Source organism: Dipodomys merriami, unplaced genomic scaffold, assembly GCF_024711535.1.
Source record: "Dipodomys merriami isolate MVZ:Mamm:240054 unplaced genomic scaffold, mDipMer1.0.p SCAF_27, whole genome shotgun sequence".
Classification (NCBI taxonomy): Eukaryota; Metazoa; Chordata; class Mammalia; order Rodentia; family Heteromyidae; genus Dipodomys; species Dipodomys merriami.
In genome coordinates this window covers 6002363-6019345 of record NW_027204159.1, presented here as the reverse complement: position 1 = coordinate 6019345, position 16983 = coordinate 6002363, and the positions used below count along the sequence as shown (strand labels likewise).

The window sequence follows — 16983 nt, the reverse complement described above, 5'->3', positions numbered from 1 at the left end:
AACAGGTACTATTCCACACAACACGGAAGAAGACAAAATAAGGACCCTTACCTTCATGAAAATTAGATTTAAATTATAGCATAAATAATAGTAAAAATAAAAATGCTAAGAAGAAAATTAAACAGGGCAATGACAATGCAATTAGGTGGAGTCCTTAGAAGGTTTTTCTATCTTGATAACATTTGAGGTACAATCTGAAAGTCAAGAAGGAACTGGTCAAGTTCTGAGGAAAGGGTTAGGAAAAGAGGGCAAGAAAAATATGAAGCAGCATTTCTGTGGGCATGTGCTGGTACTAACTTGATGGCATGGCTCAAATGGTACACCATTTTATTGTTTTTGGTTTTAGTTTTTGCCAGTCCTAGGGCTTGAACTCAGGGCCTGAACACTGTCCTCAAGCTTCTTTTGCTCAAGGTTAGCACGCTACCACTTTAGCTATGGTGCCCCTTCTGGCTTTTTGTTTATGTGGTACTGAGGAATAGAACCAAGGGCTTCATGCGTGCTAGCAAGCACTCTACCACTAAGCCACATTCCCAGCCCTGGTAGACCATTTTAGTTGCCTAGCATATCCCAGTCCCCTGGGTTCAATCTCAGGTACTGAAGGGTTAGGGTGGAGATAGTCACTGTGACTGCAGCAACACAAGAAGCAGTTCTTGTTTTCTTCCACAACCTGGGTAGTCACTTGACTCTGTAGTCAAGTCCAGACATCTTTTTGCCTGGATCCTCAAGAAAAGGACATTCCTCTTTCTCCTGTGAGCTCAGTTGTATGAATATTTTAGTTGTATTGTTCTAAAACAAAGGCATCTTTTTCTTGTCCAGATGCTTGTTTTATATTCTTTGCATTTCAGGCTAGAGTCTTCCATCTCATATGGAAATGGAGACTTCCTATGCATCCATAATCAGTTAGCTGTCATGAGAGTTTAATTCAGCTTTCTATTAAGCACTCTTACATTGTTAATGGTTTCACTAGTAATGGAATTAAAGCTAAGCAAATGAACATATGTGTATTTGGCCCATACAGCGAACTGTCACTTCACCCCAAGAAAAGAGAGAGGGAAAGGAGGGAGGACAGGGTGTGGGAGAGAGGGAGAGAGAAGGAGAGAGAGAGAATCTGTCTGTCCTGGGGTTTGAACTCAAGGCTTGGGCTCTGCCCGGGAACTTTTTTGGCTCAAGGCTAGTGCTCTACCACTTGAATTATACAACTCCACTTCTGGCTTTTTGGTGGTTAATTGGAGATAAGAATCCCATGGAGTTTGCTACATGGGCAACTGTTATCTCAACCTCCTGCAGAGCTAGTATTACAGGTGTGAGCAACCTGTGCCTGGCAGGAACTAATTTCTTTTCTTCATTTGATTTCTCATCCCTTTTTTTGTTATTTTTTTTTAATGGTGGTGAGGATCAAACCCTGGGCCCCAGGAATGCTAGACTAGCCTTTTACCACTGAGCTACATACTCAGGCGATGGTGGCTCACATCTGTATTCCTAGCTACTGAGGTGGCAGACATCTAAGGACAGTGCTGGCTCAAAGCCAGCCTGGGTGGAAAAGTCCTTGAGATGCTATGTGTGTGTGACTCAGTGGTGGAGTACCAAACTTGAGTAAAAAATGGTTGATCTTGCTTGGGGCTCTGAGTTCACGAGCCCCCATTAAAATAATAATAATAATAAAAACTTTTCTGTCATTGCTTAACTCAAATAAGCTTAAATTTCTCCAAAGGCTGTCATATTCCATCTCTCTGAAATTTTCCCTTAAGAGGTCAAGCTCACATTTCTGTTAGACACTTCTCTACAAAATGTAAAGTTTCTAAAGATACATTTCAAACTGACCCAAAGCTTTTCTAAGAATCTGATGACCCCAGATTTACAGAAAGAAATGATAATAAATGACTATAGAAACCTTTTTTTTTTTTTTTTTTTTTGCCGGTCATGGGGCCTGAACTCTGGGCCTGAGCGCTGTCCCTCAGCTCTTCAGCTAAAGGTTAGCACTCTACCACTTGAGTCATAGCACCACTTCCAGCTTTTTCTATTTATATGGTGCTGAAGAATGGAACCCAGGGCCTCATGCACCCAAGGCAAGCACTCACCACTGAGCCACCTTCCCAGAAAACCTTTGTCAATTTAGATCCCCAGAAATAGAAGACTACATAAACAATGACTTGTCAGTAACTGTAATTTGCATCTTCCATTCAGCCTCTATGGATTTCATAAACTATAACTAAAAGTCATTATAAGAAAATAATATAATGTAATGTTCAACATACCATAAATAACTGACAACTGCATCTTTGCTTAGAAAGAAGGTATGCACTGAAACCAGACACACAAGGCAAAAAGACCATAAACAAAGGCTCCTATCCTTCATGTCACCTGAGTGGGTCACATTACATGTGTTTTCTGAGTTATGATAGCATTTTGTTTCAAGAGCAGTCTGCAGCTTAACCTGGCTAATAAACAGTATAGAACTACATGTAACCTAATATTAGCCAGGTTTCCAACTCACATCTTCAATCCAGAATGTCAAATACTGACAAAATAACATAAACCATAGCAATAAAATATTTTCAAGACAATTGATGCTCTCCTTATATCTACCAATATTTAATAATAAAACCTCAGAAAATGAGGAAAATTCACAGCTCAATATAATGGAATAAAATATGCAACCCAAGAAAGAATTGGTGTTAAATTAGAAATTAAAAGAATAAGACCAATTACTTATAATTAGAAATTAAAGAATAAGACCAATTACTTCACACTAAGATTTAAATTGCAAAAGATAAATTTTTCTCCTGTAAAGTCCTTTAACTTTTTAAAAAGCTAAAAATGAAAATTTATAATTCTATTCCTTCTTTTAATAAAATAAGAACAAGGAAAAAATGACTTTTTTTTAATCAAATCATACTATTCATGCAGGACTTGTTTCAAATGATCAAATACTTGTTGCAAACAGTGAAAACATCCAAAGTTGCCCTTGGAACTGTATTTACATTATATGTACTACTCCCAACTTGCTTCTAGCGAAAAAGCACAAATTAAATCCCAATCAAAATGTGGCTGGATAGATGACAGTCCATCAACAAGTAAATAGAAACATATGCTTATTTCAAGCTCCATTAGAAATGAAGCTCAGACATACTTGCATATGAAGAAAAAAATACGTTAAGTTTTTTTTAAAGAAAAAATAGAACACTTAGAAGCTATAATCGAGAAAGGGCAATGTTCATGTTTTATTTTGAAGTGTAGTTGCTTTGCACATTTTGAAGTTTCAATAATGGATAATTCAGTGTGCACTCACTATATGAACAAAGAAAAAAAGCAAATCAAGTCAGATTAGCCACTTCACTATACTAGTAGGTCCAGGCCTATAACATGGGAAATTGAGCAGACTACTAAGCTACAGAAGCAACATTTTCATTTCAAGCAAGCTCACTGGCACCTAGAAAAGTTTCACAAGGTGCTACTCTGTGAAACTCTACCAAATACCTAGAACTGTTTTTTTTTTCTTAAGATAAAACAGAAGGTACTAATTAAGAAATCCTCCAACATATACAGTATAACCAAAATTTATTTAAATCTCCAAAGGTCACTTCTTCATAGTCACTTGAGGTAAAAAAGAAAGAAGTTATCCGAAATGGGAAAATTACTTAGTTCATGTTCTCACTACTTTTCTGGTTGTTTTGGTTTTTGAAGCAGGGTCTTACTATATAGCCTAGGTTGGTCTCAAACTTCCAATACTCTTGCTTCAACTTCCAAACACTAGGATGACAGGTGTAAGTTATAACACCTGGCTTTTCTTTCAAATCTTCTTTACACACAGATCATCAAGCTAACCCCTGAAAATACTTGAATTTATCTGTTCTTCTCACTTTTTATACACAGTAAAATTCACTCTTCGGAGGTAGGCACAGTGAGTCCTAGGTATCTGGAGGCTAATGCAGGAGGACTGCTTAAGCCTAGAAGCTTGAGAACAACCTTGGGAACATAGCAAGACCCCATTGCAAAAAGAAACAACGAAGTTTAAGAATTAACTTTTAGAATACTAAAGACAGATGCATAATAACCTCCATACAATCAAAATACAGAATATATTATTTCCAGAACCGTACATATAATTAAACCATAAAACAGTACATATAATTAAAACATAAAATAAACATGTAAATACTGGCTCAAACTTTGCTTTAAAAGTCATCATCAAACCTCTGGAAAGACTTTAGAACTAAAATTGAAAAGGTAGATCCATAACCATCCCTGATAAGACAAAGTGCATCACTGGCCAGAAACACATTGCTTAGAACTCTGGATGTCAAGATCACCAGCATGTGGCCAATCCAGAACTTATATGACCTCCCAAGACTTTTAACTCTCCACTCTGAGGGACATTTCCACCTCCAACCTAGGAGTATGACCTGCAAACAAAGCAATCCTTCCAGCTTCATTTAACACCTACGCTGCAGTACCCACTCAAGTATTCAAACAATATATTGAGAATATTTAAAGCACAAAATATCATGATGCATCATAGATTAAGTACACGACTGTAGGAGAACCTGACAAAATTTTTAAAGCTAAAAAAAAGTAGCCTATCTTGGAAGGAATTAATAAAAAAAAAAAAAAAACTGTAGTGCTGAGTTTGTAGCTCCGTGGTAGAGAGAATGCTTGCCTGTGACATGAGCAAGACCCTAAGTCTATTCCCCAACACAGCAAGAAAACATACAAATAATAATAGTACATAGATTAAAAACAAAATTCTGGGGGGGAAACTGGGAAGACAGTGAAGAAGAAAACGCCAGAAATCTTCCTCACCTAGACAACAATTGCACTGGAAGAATCTGTCTGATGTAATTACTTCAGTAACTCTTGAGTATTGAAGAACAGAAACTTCCATGGAAGTTGTCAATAATAAACTGAGCTAATTTTGCTCAATTTCAGTTCTTAGCTCAGCAGCAGCTACCATTTCCTAACCTCTAACTAGGGCAAATGGCCAAGTATGTGCTATTGAAGCAACTTATAGGAGCCAGAATGAGTAGTAACAACCCTGTCTCAAAATATTGGGGATATGTGTTCTGATTGCCAATTGCTGCTTCTAATGAGTGAGAAGTAACTGAGAAGAACAAGAAGAGCAACCATTCTTATACTTCTGTCCTTTGATTACCCATTCCTCTTTTTCATCTTTATCTTCTTCTAAGACCTAAGATTTAAAAACTAGGGCAATTGAAAGCAATTATAAAGGATAGTTGAGTGGGAGAATTACAATGTTACTGTGGTACCTGCTTATCCTCAGTACTACATGGCTTAACTATATTGGCTCCCAAGGGTTTGTGTGTTAAAAACCTAGTGTTGTAATGCTATGAAGTGGATGGAGTTATCCTTATCTGTATTTCCAGCACTTGAGAGGCTGAGGCAGGAGGATGTTCAGTTCAAGGCCAGCTTGGGCTGCATGTAAGACTATGTTTCAAAAGCAAGAGGTAGTCAGCATTGTGGCTCATACTTGTAATCCTAGCTACTTCACAGATGGAGATGAGGAGGATTATGGTTCAGGAAAAAAAAAAATTCCAAGAAACCAGGCACCAGTGGCTCACACCTGTAATCCTAACTACTCAGGAGGCTGAGATCTGAGGATCATGGTTCAAAGCCAGCCTGAGCAGAAAAGTCCGCAAGTCTCTTATCTCCACTTAACAATTTTTTTTTTGGGGGGGGGGTTGGTCGTGGAGCTTGAACTCTGGGCCTAGGCGCTGTCCCTGCACTCTTCAGCAGTTCAAGGCGAGCGCTCTACCACTTGAGCCACAGCGCCACTTCCTCCACTTAACAATTTAAAAGGTCAAAGTGGAAGTGTGGCTCAAGTGGCAGAGCGCTGGCCTTGAGCAAAAAAGCTCAGAGACAGCACCTAGGCCCTGAGTTCAAGCCCCAGGACCAGTATAAAATAAAAAACAGCATAAACAACATGAAAAAGGACTGGGGAATGTGGCTCAAATAACAGAATGACTGCCTCACAGGCACAAAGCTTAGAGTTCAAAACACAATATCACCAAATAATAACAAGAGAGAGTAGAACTTCCTCTTTAACGTATGAGTACATGGCTGAGAAGGTGGCTCTGTGGTAGTGTTTGGTTCGCATGCATGAGGCCCTGGGTTCAATTCCTCAGTACCATATACACAGAAAAAGCCAGAAGTGGCCCTGTGGCTCAAGTGATAGAGTGCTAGCCTTGAGCAAAAGAAGCTCAGCGACAGTGCCCAGGCCCTGAGTTCAAGACCCAGGACTGGAAAAAAAAAAAAAAAGGTATGAGTACATAGACTGGGAATGTGGCTTACTGGTAGAGTGCTTGCCTACCATCCACAAAGCCCTGATTTCAGTTTCCTCAGTACCACATTAACAGAAAAAAAAACAGAAGTGGCACTGTGGCTCAGGTGATAGCGTGCTAGTCTTGAGCAAAACAAGCTCAGGGACAGTGCCCAGGCCTAGAGTTCAAGCCCCAGGATTAGTATGAAAAAGATATGAGTGCATGTTTTAAAGAATTATCCTTAAAGGGGCTGGGAAGGTGGCTCAGGGTAGAGTGCTTGCCTTGCATGCATGAGACCCTGGGTTTGATTCCTCAGCACCACATAAGCAAAAAAGAAAAAAGCCAGAAGTGGCGCTGTGGCTCAAGTGGTAGAGCGCTAGCCTTGAGCTGAAGAGCTGAGGGACAGCGCCCAGGCCCAGAGTTTAGGCCCTATGACCAGACCAAAAAAAAAAAAAATTATCCTTAGAGCACTGGGCTGCTATCCTCACAAGGACATATATTCATTCCTATCTCTAGGTATCTCTAGGTAGTATGAGTTTTGAAGAAAAAAAAATTGAGTAAACAATATTAACATGTCTCATCCTATGAACTTAGCAAACTTCTATACATATCATAAATGTATTTGTTGCAACTAATTCACTGTTTATTGAATAGTAACTTATGGCAAAAAATAAGTCAAGTAACACAGAAACAAATACAAAACAATGTAATTGGCTTTGAAGGATTTCAGCATCTAGCAAAAGAATTTTATTGAAGGTGACCCAGAAACTTAGTAATATTTAAATGCTGAATTTGTCCAGCACTTTTTTTAACCTATAATCTAATCTATTTTAAATGCTGAACTTGTTTCAGCATTGTTTTACCTATAAAGTAATCTACTTCCTACCAGCAGTTAGGATGTTTTTAATCCATATGAAATAGCTAGCTACTAAGGAGGTTGAGATCTGAAGATCACCGTTCAAAGCCAGCCTCAGCAGAAAAGTCCATGAGAGTATTCCTCCAATTAACCACCAAAAAGCCAGAAGTAGATCTGTGGCTCAAATGGTAGATCATTAGCACTGAGAAAAAAGGTCACAGATAGAGCCCAGGCCTATATTCAAGCTCCAGGACCAGTGCACACTCAAACACACACACACACACACACACACACACACACACACACACACACACACACACACACACACACACACACACACACACACACACACACACACACACACACACACACACACACACACACACACACACACACACACACACACACACACTCTCTCTCTCTCTCTCTCTCTCTCTCTCTCTCTCTCTCTCTCTCTCTCTCTCTCTCTCTCTCTCTCTCTCTCTCTCTCTCTCTCTCTCTCTCTCTCTCTCTCTCTCTACTATTAAGAGAATCTACGAAAGAGAGAAAATCAAAGGGGAACCAGGAAAGAGTGAGCAATGGATGACATTTCCCTGACTAAATAATTATAATATATGCACACATGAATTGCCAAAAATAAAGAAAAAGGAAATATTTGCAAACCATCTATCTGATAAAGGAGAAATATCCAGAAAATATAAGGAACTCCTATAACAAAATACTTAAAATTTAAAAACACAGGCATGAGTGAAAGGTAGGTACCTCAGTGAAAAGCTCTGAGTCAGATCCCCAACAGCACAAAATAAATTTTTTTAAATTAAGAACTGGCCAGATGCACATCACCTGTAACCGGAGCACTCCAGAGGATGAGAGAGAAATAAAATAAGATGGGAGGCCATCCTGGGATACATAGTAAAACCCTGCCTATTACCTGTGTTATATTTGAAGAAAATGTTAAACATGTGGATGCAGAAGGCAATGATAAAATACTACTAAAATATAAATGCCATACAATGAAGAAGCTCAGCATGACAAGAACTCTTCTGACAGAAAAGGAGAAGAAAATATAGGTGGAGTAGAATGGCTGCAAATGAAGGAAAATGACTTCTCCTATAGACCCAACATGATCTGTAGTTTTGTACATGAAAATGAAGATGAAGTTATAGTTCCAGCCCCTGAAAAAACCTTTGGATTTGGAAGAGCAAGAGATTCAAATAAAAGAGTTCAAATTTGATCTATGAACAGGAAAAACAACTGCACCTGGAGCCTGGCCCTCTTGCTGACACTTTCTGAAATGGAAGGTTCTATTTTTATGGAAACTCAAGATGATGCCTTAGAAATCACTCCTCAATAAAAAATATTTCTCATAATAACAAAAAAAATTTTTACTTAAAAACCCTGCCTAAAAAATAAAAAGACGGGCTGGGAAGGTAGCTCAGTGGTAGAGGCTAGCCTGAGCTGAAGAACTGAGACAGCACCCAGGCCCAGAGTTCTGGCCCCACAACTGACAAAAAAAAAAATAACCAGGCACTAGTGGTTCACACCTGTAATCCTAGCTACTCAGGAGACTGAGATCTGAGGATCATGGTTCAAAGCCAGCCCAGGCAGGAAAGTCCTTGAGAGTCTTATCTCAAATAAACCACCAGAAAACGGGAAGTGGTGCTGTGGCTCAAGTGGTAGAGCGCTAGCATTGAGCTGAAGGACAGTGCCCAGGCCCAGAGTTCAAGCCCTACAACCGACAAAAAAAATAAAAATAAATGAATAAACAAACCAGCCAAGGGCCATTGGTTCACACCTATAATTCTAACTACTACTGAGGAGGCTGAGACCTATAGAAGCAAGACTCAAGCCAGCTGGAGCAGAAAAGTCTACAAGATTCCACCTCTAATTAACTAGCAAAAATGCCAGATTAGGGTGTGGCTCAAGTAGTAGAGTTCCAAACAAGTGAGGCCCGGCAAGTAAAAAAAAAAACAAAAATGGGCTGGGAAGGTGGCTCAGTGGTAGAGCGCTTGCCTTGCATGCCTGAGGCCCTGGGTTCGATTCCTCAGCACCACATAAGCAAAAAGAAAAAAAAGCCGGAAGTGGCGCTGTGGCTCAAGTGGTAGAGCGCTAGCCTTGAGCTGAAGAGCTGAAGGACAGCGCCCAGGCCAAGAGTTCAGGCCCCACGACCGGACCAAAAAAAAAAACAAAACAAAAACGAAAAACAGCCCCAATCCATGAGGATGGTGATCATTAAAAAAAAAAAAAAAATGGCTATGTGAAAAAACTAGAACCATTGGTAAATGCATTGCTGGTGGGAACACAAAATAGTGCACCTGTAACAGAAAATACAAGTGCAAGTAGCAACTCCCACCTATAATCTAGCTACCTAGGAGGCTAAGATCCAGAGAATCATAACCAGCCCAAGTAGAAAAGCCCAGCCCAGGCAGAAAAGTCAAGGCTACTTCCAATTAACAAGCAAAATGCCACACTGGATGTATGGTTCAGATAGTAAAATAACAAAGCCAAGTGAGAATATGAATATGAGGCCCTGAATACAAGCCTCTGGGGGGAAAGGGGAAGAAAGAGAGGGGAAGGGGAAGAAAGAGAGGGGAAGGGGGAGAAGATGACAATAACACCCAACACCACCACCATGGTGGTTCGTGAAAATACTAAAAGAAATACTGTGTGATCCAGCAATTCCACTGGGTCTATTTACCAAAAGAAAAATCAAAGCAGGAACTCAACAGCTATCTGTATACCCATGTTATTTAAACACCCACGAGATATAACTCAGGTGTCCATCAACAGACGAATAAATGTCACATTTTTCAATCTTAGAAAGAAAATTCTGATACATGCTACAACATGGATAAAATTTGAAAGATAACGTTGAGCCAGTCAGCAAAAGACATGCCATATGTTTGTCTTTTGAGGTTAAAAAAAAATCAAATTCAAAGAGAAAAAAAACAGAATAGTAGTTGCAAAGGCAAGGGAGAAAGGAAATGAGAAGTTATTGTTTAAAGAGAAAGAATTCAGTTTGTATAAATAAGAAAAAAAGTTCTGAAGATAGAGGATAATGATTGTATAATAATGTGAATTTAATTAATGCTATTGAAGTATATACTTTTAAAAGTTTGAAATGGAGCTGGGAAGGTGGCTCAGTGGTAGAGTGCTTGCCTTGCATGCATGAGGCCCTGGGTTCGATACCTCAGCACCACATAAGCAGAAAAAGCTGGAAGTGGTACTGTGGCTCTAGTGGTAGAGTGCTAGCCTTGAGCTGAAGAGCTGAGGGACAGCGCCCAGGCCCAGAGTCCAGGCCCCACGAAGGACAAAAAAAAAAAAAAGATAATAAAAGTTTGAAATGGAAAATTTGTTGTGTATTTTACCACAAAAAAGGAGGAATAAAGGGCTGGGAAGGTGGCTCAGTGGTATAGTGCTTGCTTCGCATGCATGAGGCCCAGGGTTCAACTCCTCAGCACCACATAAGCAGAAAAAGCCAGAAGTGGTGCTGTGGTTCAAGTGGTAGAGCGCTAGGTTTGAGGCTGAAGAGCTGAGGGACAGCACCCAGGCCCAGAGTTCAGGCCCCATGATTGGCAAAAAAAAAAAAAAAGGAGGGATAGCCAAATGTGGAAGTGTGGAATACCAGTAATAACCGGCACTCAGGAAGTTGAGGGAAGAGGATCACAAAGTGAGTCCTGTACCAGCTACATAGTAAGATTCTGCCTTTAAAAAAAAAAAAAAAAGCAGATAGTGAGTATATCATGTATCAAATGCAACTACAAACTTTAGAATTTCAGATAGATTAAAGATCTTTTCAGCAGTGAGGATCAAAGTTCAAGCTAATCAGGCAAACGAACAATTGCAACGTTCCAGATCCTGAGATTAAAAACTAAAAGTAGACTAGGCACTGTGCTATACACCTGTAGTATCACACACCTATGTCACTACTCCAGAGGGTGAGATCTGAGGATAATGGTTCCAAGCCAGACCAGACAAAAAGTTAAAGTTAGGCTCAAGTGGTAGTATACCAGCAAAGCCCCAGGACCAGCAAAAAAACAGATAAAAGCCTAAAGGCTGAAGGACATGATTCAATTGGTAGAGCCTCTGCCTAGCAAGAAACAGGTCCTGAATTCAGTTATGACAACAAAAAAATAATAAGACTAGACCCCACTTCCAAAAAGACAGAACTGGAACTCATCTACAAAAATATTTGCCAAACATTATGAAAAATGCAAAAAGTATACAAGGTACAAAAGGCATACAAGGTATAAAAGCTATACAAGAGGGACTGGCAATGTGGTTTAGTGGTAGAGTGCTTGCTGGCATGCACAAAACACTGAATTCAATTTCTCAGTACTACATACACAGAAAAAGCTAGAAATGGCACTGTAGAGTGCTAGGCTTGAGCAAAAGAAGTTCAGGGACAGTGCCCAGGCCCTGAGTTCAAGCTCCAGGATGGGCAAAAAAAAAAAAGAAAAAGAAATACTCAAAACACATTGAGATGAAGAGGCAGTAGCATGTAGATTTTAAAGAATGAAGGCTGTGCACGATGGCTCACGCCTATAATCCTGGATACTTGGGAAATGGAAATCAGAAGGATTGAACAAAGCAAACCTAGACAGAGTTAAACAAGATCCCCTCTCAACAAACCAGGCTGTGATGGCACATATCTGTGGTGCCAGTTAATGAGAGGTATAGGAAAGAAGATTGTGTCTAAGGCTCACCAAGGCAAAAACTTGAGCCCTTACCTGAAAAATAAAAAGAGAAAAAGAGCGGAGTGGTTACAGAGCTACCTAACAGGCATGTGGCCCTGAGACCAAACCCAAAAAAAAAAAAAATGGGGGTGGGGGGGTTGGGAGAGAGAAAAAAATTAAGGAGGAAAGGAAGGAGAAGGAAGGTAGAAAGAAAAAAAGCAAGGAAGCAAGGAGAGGGAAGGGGGGAGGGGAGGAGAGGAGAGGGGAGGCGCCAGTAGCTCACACTAATCCTAGCTACTCAGGAGGCTGAGATCTGAGGATCATGTTTCAAAGCCAGCAAGGGCAGGAAAGTCTGTGAGACTCTATCTCCAATAAGCCATTCAGAAAACCAGAAATGGAGCTGTGGCTCAAATGGTAGAGCACTCACCTTCAGCTGAAGAGCTGAGGGATAGCACCCAGGCCCAGAGTTCAAGCTCACGACAGACAGACAGACAGACAGACAGAAAGAAAGAAAGAAAAGAAAGACAGAGAGAGAAAGAAAGGAAAGAAAGAGCAACAATGCTCAATAGGAAATGTACTCATTACCTTGAAATTATAAACCCTCTATACAGCATCTTCACAATAAAAAAATATATTAAAAAAATGAAAATACTAAGTGTTGAGGTAGGAGGAAGAAAGCCAAGACATAGCCTGTCTCATTTCTCCAAAATTCAATTCTCTTCATCCTTATCACTTTTACCTCTAAGATCGTCCTTGCTCAAGCGGTAATTTGTCCATGCACACAAATACAAGACTTCTCTAAGCATTAGAGTTTTTAAAAAGTTTATCGGAGGGCTGGGAAGGTGGCTCAGTGGTAGAGCACTTGCCTTGCAAGCCCTGGGTTCGATTCCTCAGCACCATATAAGCAAAAAGAAAAAAAGCCGGAAGTGGCGCTGTGGCTCAAGTGGTAGAGCACTAGCCCTGAGCTGAAGAGCTGAGGGACAGCGCCCAGGCCCAGAGTTTAAGGCTCATGACCGGACCCAAAAAAAAAAAGAAAAAAAAAAGTTTATCGGAGCCAAATGCCTGGTAGCTCACACCTGTAATCCTAGCTACTCAGGAGGCTGAGGACAGTTTGAATCCAGCCCAGGAAGCAAGTCCATGGGACTCTTCTCCAAAAAACTACTGTTCTCAGAAAAAAAACAGAAGTGGCGCTGTGGTAGAGAGCTAGTCTTGAGCACAAAAAGGCTCAGGACCACCAAAAACAAACAAACAAACAAAGACAAGACAAAAGAAAAGAAAAAGCTTATCCGAGCATCAACTCAAGAGACTTCTTACAGCTTTAAAATAAAATCCCCACAACTACCTGTGACATGATCTCTGTCATCCCTGGATCCCATGTCAGGTATCTCCTCCCCAATGGCAATCAAGCTAAACAGGTCCTCTAAAACTGTGGAGTCTTTCCAAATTTTTCAGACCCTTAATTCACTTACAGTGGTTCCTATATTCCATCTGTCTACACCTTTGTCAGTACATATACATCACTACTACCAACAGGCAGAGCTATCGGTCAAGGTCAAGTCCCACACTGTTATTTTCTCAAATTGCATGATTCTACAAGTAATTTGGGATCTCCATTTCATTTAGAGCCCCCTCCAGGGGGGGGGGGTCCTCATTTTGGACATAGTAAGTTTGAGAAGCCCATGGGAGAACTAAGGAACTTTCCAGGACACAGGTGATCATGTGGGTCAGGAGAGACATCTGTACTCAACATAGGAAGATGTTAGCACTTAGGTCTGGTAATAAAGGCCTAGAACCATGATTCTCAACTAAAAGGAAGAGAGCCTTCTCATCACTAAGTCAGTATACATAATGAGATGTTATTCATGGGAGCAAAGGTAATAAATATTATATGAATGGTATGGAAACCAAGATATTTAGGTTAAGACCCTATTACAAGACAGAGGGACTAATAGGAAAGAGAAACCAAAAGTAAAGGAAAACCAGAAATGATACTAAAACTTCACATATATGCTTTCCACAACTTCTTTCATATGACGAACTTCAACTCATGTTTCATCCATTTCAAATGCCACCAGATCCTAGAACCCTTTCCAGATTTATACATATGAATTTTATCCCCCTCCACACTACCACATTTCTTCTGTTGTACAATTTAAGATGTGACCCAGCCAGTTGTAGTGGCAGATGCTTGAGCACTCAAGAAGCTGAGATAGGAGGATCAATATTTAAGTTCAGCCTGTACTACAAAAGAAGTTGTCTTTAAAAAAGTCACCGTTTGCCGGGCGCTGGTGGCTCACGCCTGTAATCCTAGCTACTCAGGAAGCTGAGATCTGAGGACCGCGGTTCAAAGCCAGCCCGGGCAGGAGAGACCGTGAGACTCCTATCTCCAATAAACCACCAGAAAAAACCGGAAGTGGCGCTGTAGCTCAAGTGGTAGAGCGCTCGCCTTGAGCTGAAGAGCTGAGGGACAGCGCCCAGGCCCAGAGTTCAAGCCCCACGGCCGACCAAAAAAAAAAAGTCACCGTTTGTGTTAGCTCAGTATATAGTTACGGTGATTAGGCATTATAGCATTATGCCCTGTATTACAGCTGGGCATGTCTCCTCCAGTATTCTGTGAGGTTTAACAAGCCAAGATCATATTCCAATTCCTATGAATTCTCAAAGAAAGAAGATAAAAACATTTTCTAACTTAAAAGCTGAGGCAAATAGTTGGAGAGGTTCTCTCACTAATTCCTTAAGTAGAACAAAGTATTTACAAATTGCATTTCTTAAAGTAGCATCTACCTTGCAGTCTTTAAAATTCACTGCTAAACACAAACTATTCTCATCAAAACTCCTGTCACAGTACAATAATTTATTCCACATATATATATTGGCTTAAACCAAGAGCCAATCGCCAGACTCAACTGCCAAGCAAGGTTAGACAGTCAGTCAACATTTTTTCCAAGTTCTTCACTTACAGAGACTCCTTTAAAAGTCAACAACAGGGGCTGGGGGCGTGGCTAAAATGGTTGGGCGCCGGCGTAACTAGTGGGAGGGCTGAGTTCAAGCCCCAGTACAGCTACAGTAAAAGTAAACGAGAGGTTAAGTAATGGTGCACACCTGTAATCCCAGCACTCGGGAGGCTGTGCTAGGAATATCCTGAGTCCCATGCCGCAAGGACTACACAGCGAGACTCTCTCCAAAAACAAAAGAAAAAACACCCATAATCAACAAGAGTTTACTGTCACTCTCGAAAACTAGGGCTAAGAGTGACGTGAGTACAATCAGAGACGGCTGAGTAATTTCAAAGTAAAGGTCAAGCTGGTAGACGTCAAAAGTCCCCACGGGCGTGGCGCACCGCACCCGGGAAAAGGAAGCTTCGCGGCTCTCACCTCCTAGGATGCGGGAACGCCAACCCAGCCAACGTCCGGCCCCGCACACGGGGAAGGCTCGGTGGCGGGGCGGGCCTGGGGGGGAGGGGAGCAGCCGGCGCTAACCCAGACAATCGCCGCCCCGGAAAACTCCACAGTGCGGGCACGCCCGCCTGGGGACCTGGCGCTGGCACGGACGTGTCACCGGCCGGGAACGGGGCCGGGAGCGCGGCGCGGAGCCAGCGCGCGCTCGGGCCCCAAGAACAAAGTTTAGAAAGCGGGAGAAAGTTTTCTGAGCGGCGGCGCAGCGGCGGCGCCGGGCCCGCAACGTCTCTCCTCCAGTCGCCGCGGCCCCTCAACTTGTCCGGCGCCGGGAAAAGCGGGCCCCACCCACCCGCCCGCTCGCCCAGGCCCAGGCCCAGGCCCGGCCCAGAGGGGGAGGCCGCCACCGGCTGGACGCTGGACAGACCGGCCCAGCCAGCCCCTCGGAGGCCCGAGTTGAGGTGGCCGGTCTGGGGAGCCCCTCACCCGAGTGGGGAACCCGCGCCAAGAGGGGGACAAGGGGGGCGAAGAGTTACCTGCGGCGAGCGGGGCGAGCGCAGAAAGAGTCCAGAGGCGCGAAGCCGACGGCCGCCGCTTTGTCTCCCTCCCGTCCGGCTCCAAGGAGGAAATGGGCCGCCAGGCGCCCCCGCCCCTCGCCCGCCCCCCGCCCGCGGCCCGCGCCCCGCCCGCCCTTCCCGGCACCTCCCTCCGCGCGCTCTTCCCGACGCCTCCCGACGCCGCCTTCCCCGCTTTCCCTGACCTTTCGCGACCCGCGCACTCGGGCCGCGCCCCACCGCCGAGGACTTGGCCAAGCCCGGCCAGACCCCCAAGGGACCTATGCCTTCCTGCCCCTGACCCCAGAATTACTCCATCCCAGGTTCTAAGTGAGCACTCAGGCCCGGAGTGACCACCCGAAACGGGGGAGGAGCGCTGACTCCTGGAACAGCCGGGAGTCCGGGCTTAGGGAGGGCAGGTGAGTCAGGGCTCCCAGCGCAGGTGAGTCTCGGGGCGCGGCCTCGCCTAGCCCCGCCCCTCCACGGAAGCCTTGGGACGGCTGTGACTGATAGGGTCCTAGAAGTGTCATTCAGTCCCTCAATCCGAGGAGTAATTAATGCTCCGGGCCCAGCCCCTGGCATCGCGGAAGGAACGGAGGGTAAATAAAACTTTCAAAGTTGAGGGCGGAGTGAAACTAGATTCCGATTCTCAAGACCTCTGGTCTAAAGTTAAGGAGAATCGTCCAAAAAAAATCACTTAACCCGGCCCCTTAATCAACAGGCGGAGAACCCAACTCCCTCCTGTTCCTGGAAGTGGAAGCGGTGCTCAAAGGCCTTGAGTGAAAAAGCTAAGCAAAATCTCAAGGTCCTAAATTCAGTGCCCAGTACCGAGGCACACACACAAAATTGCCAATTAGGTAATTTTATTTCTTATCTTCTTGGCGAATATTCCAAAACAAAAAACTACAAAGCAAAAACAAAAAAAAAATTGGAAGTATGATATATGCAGGATTCAAGGAGTGTAACAGCTAACAGACTAAACAAAAACAATACCAGAACTCTGAAATGTGTTTGGTACATATCCAATGTGTGAAAAATTAAATCTTATAACTTGGGATATGATTAGGGTTGGAAAAGATGGAGAATGATGAAAGAGGTAACACTGATTATTTATAAACTGATTATTTATAAACTGATTAAACAAACCTGTTTTTTGTGCAACTACTTAATTTTTTAAAAAGAAAAATAATTTCAGCAAGTTTCCTTTTTCTGTTTTCATAGTTGCAA

General features: G+C 42.5%; 1 protein-coding gene across 1 annotated transcript in view; it reads right to left on the bottom strand.

Moving 5' to 3' along the window:
* Ctnna1 (catenin alpha 1) overlaps window positions 1–15845 on the bottom strand; it is a 150004-nt gene extending 134159 nt beyond the window's left edge. The window contains exon 1 of the mRNA XM_070036108.1: window positions 15739–15845. The gene's annotated coding sequence lies outside the window, so the exon portion shown is untranslated. The remainder of the gene's footprint in view (window positions 1–15738) is intronic.
* Window positions 15846–16983: the final 1138 nt, after the last annotated feature.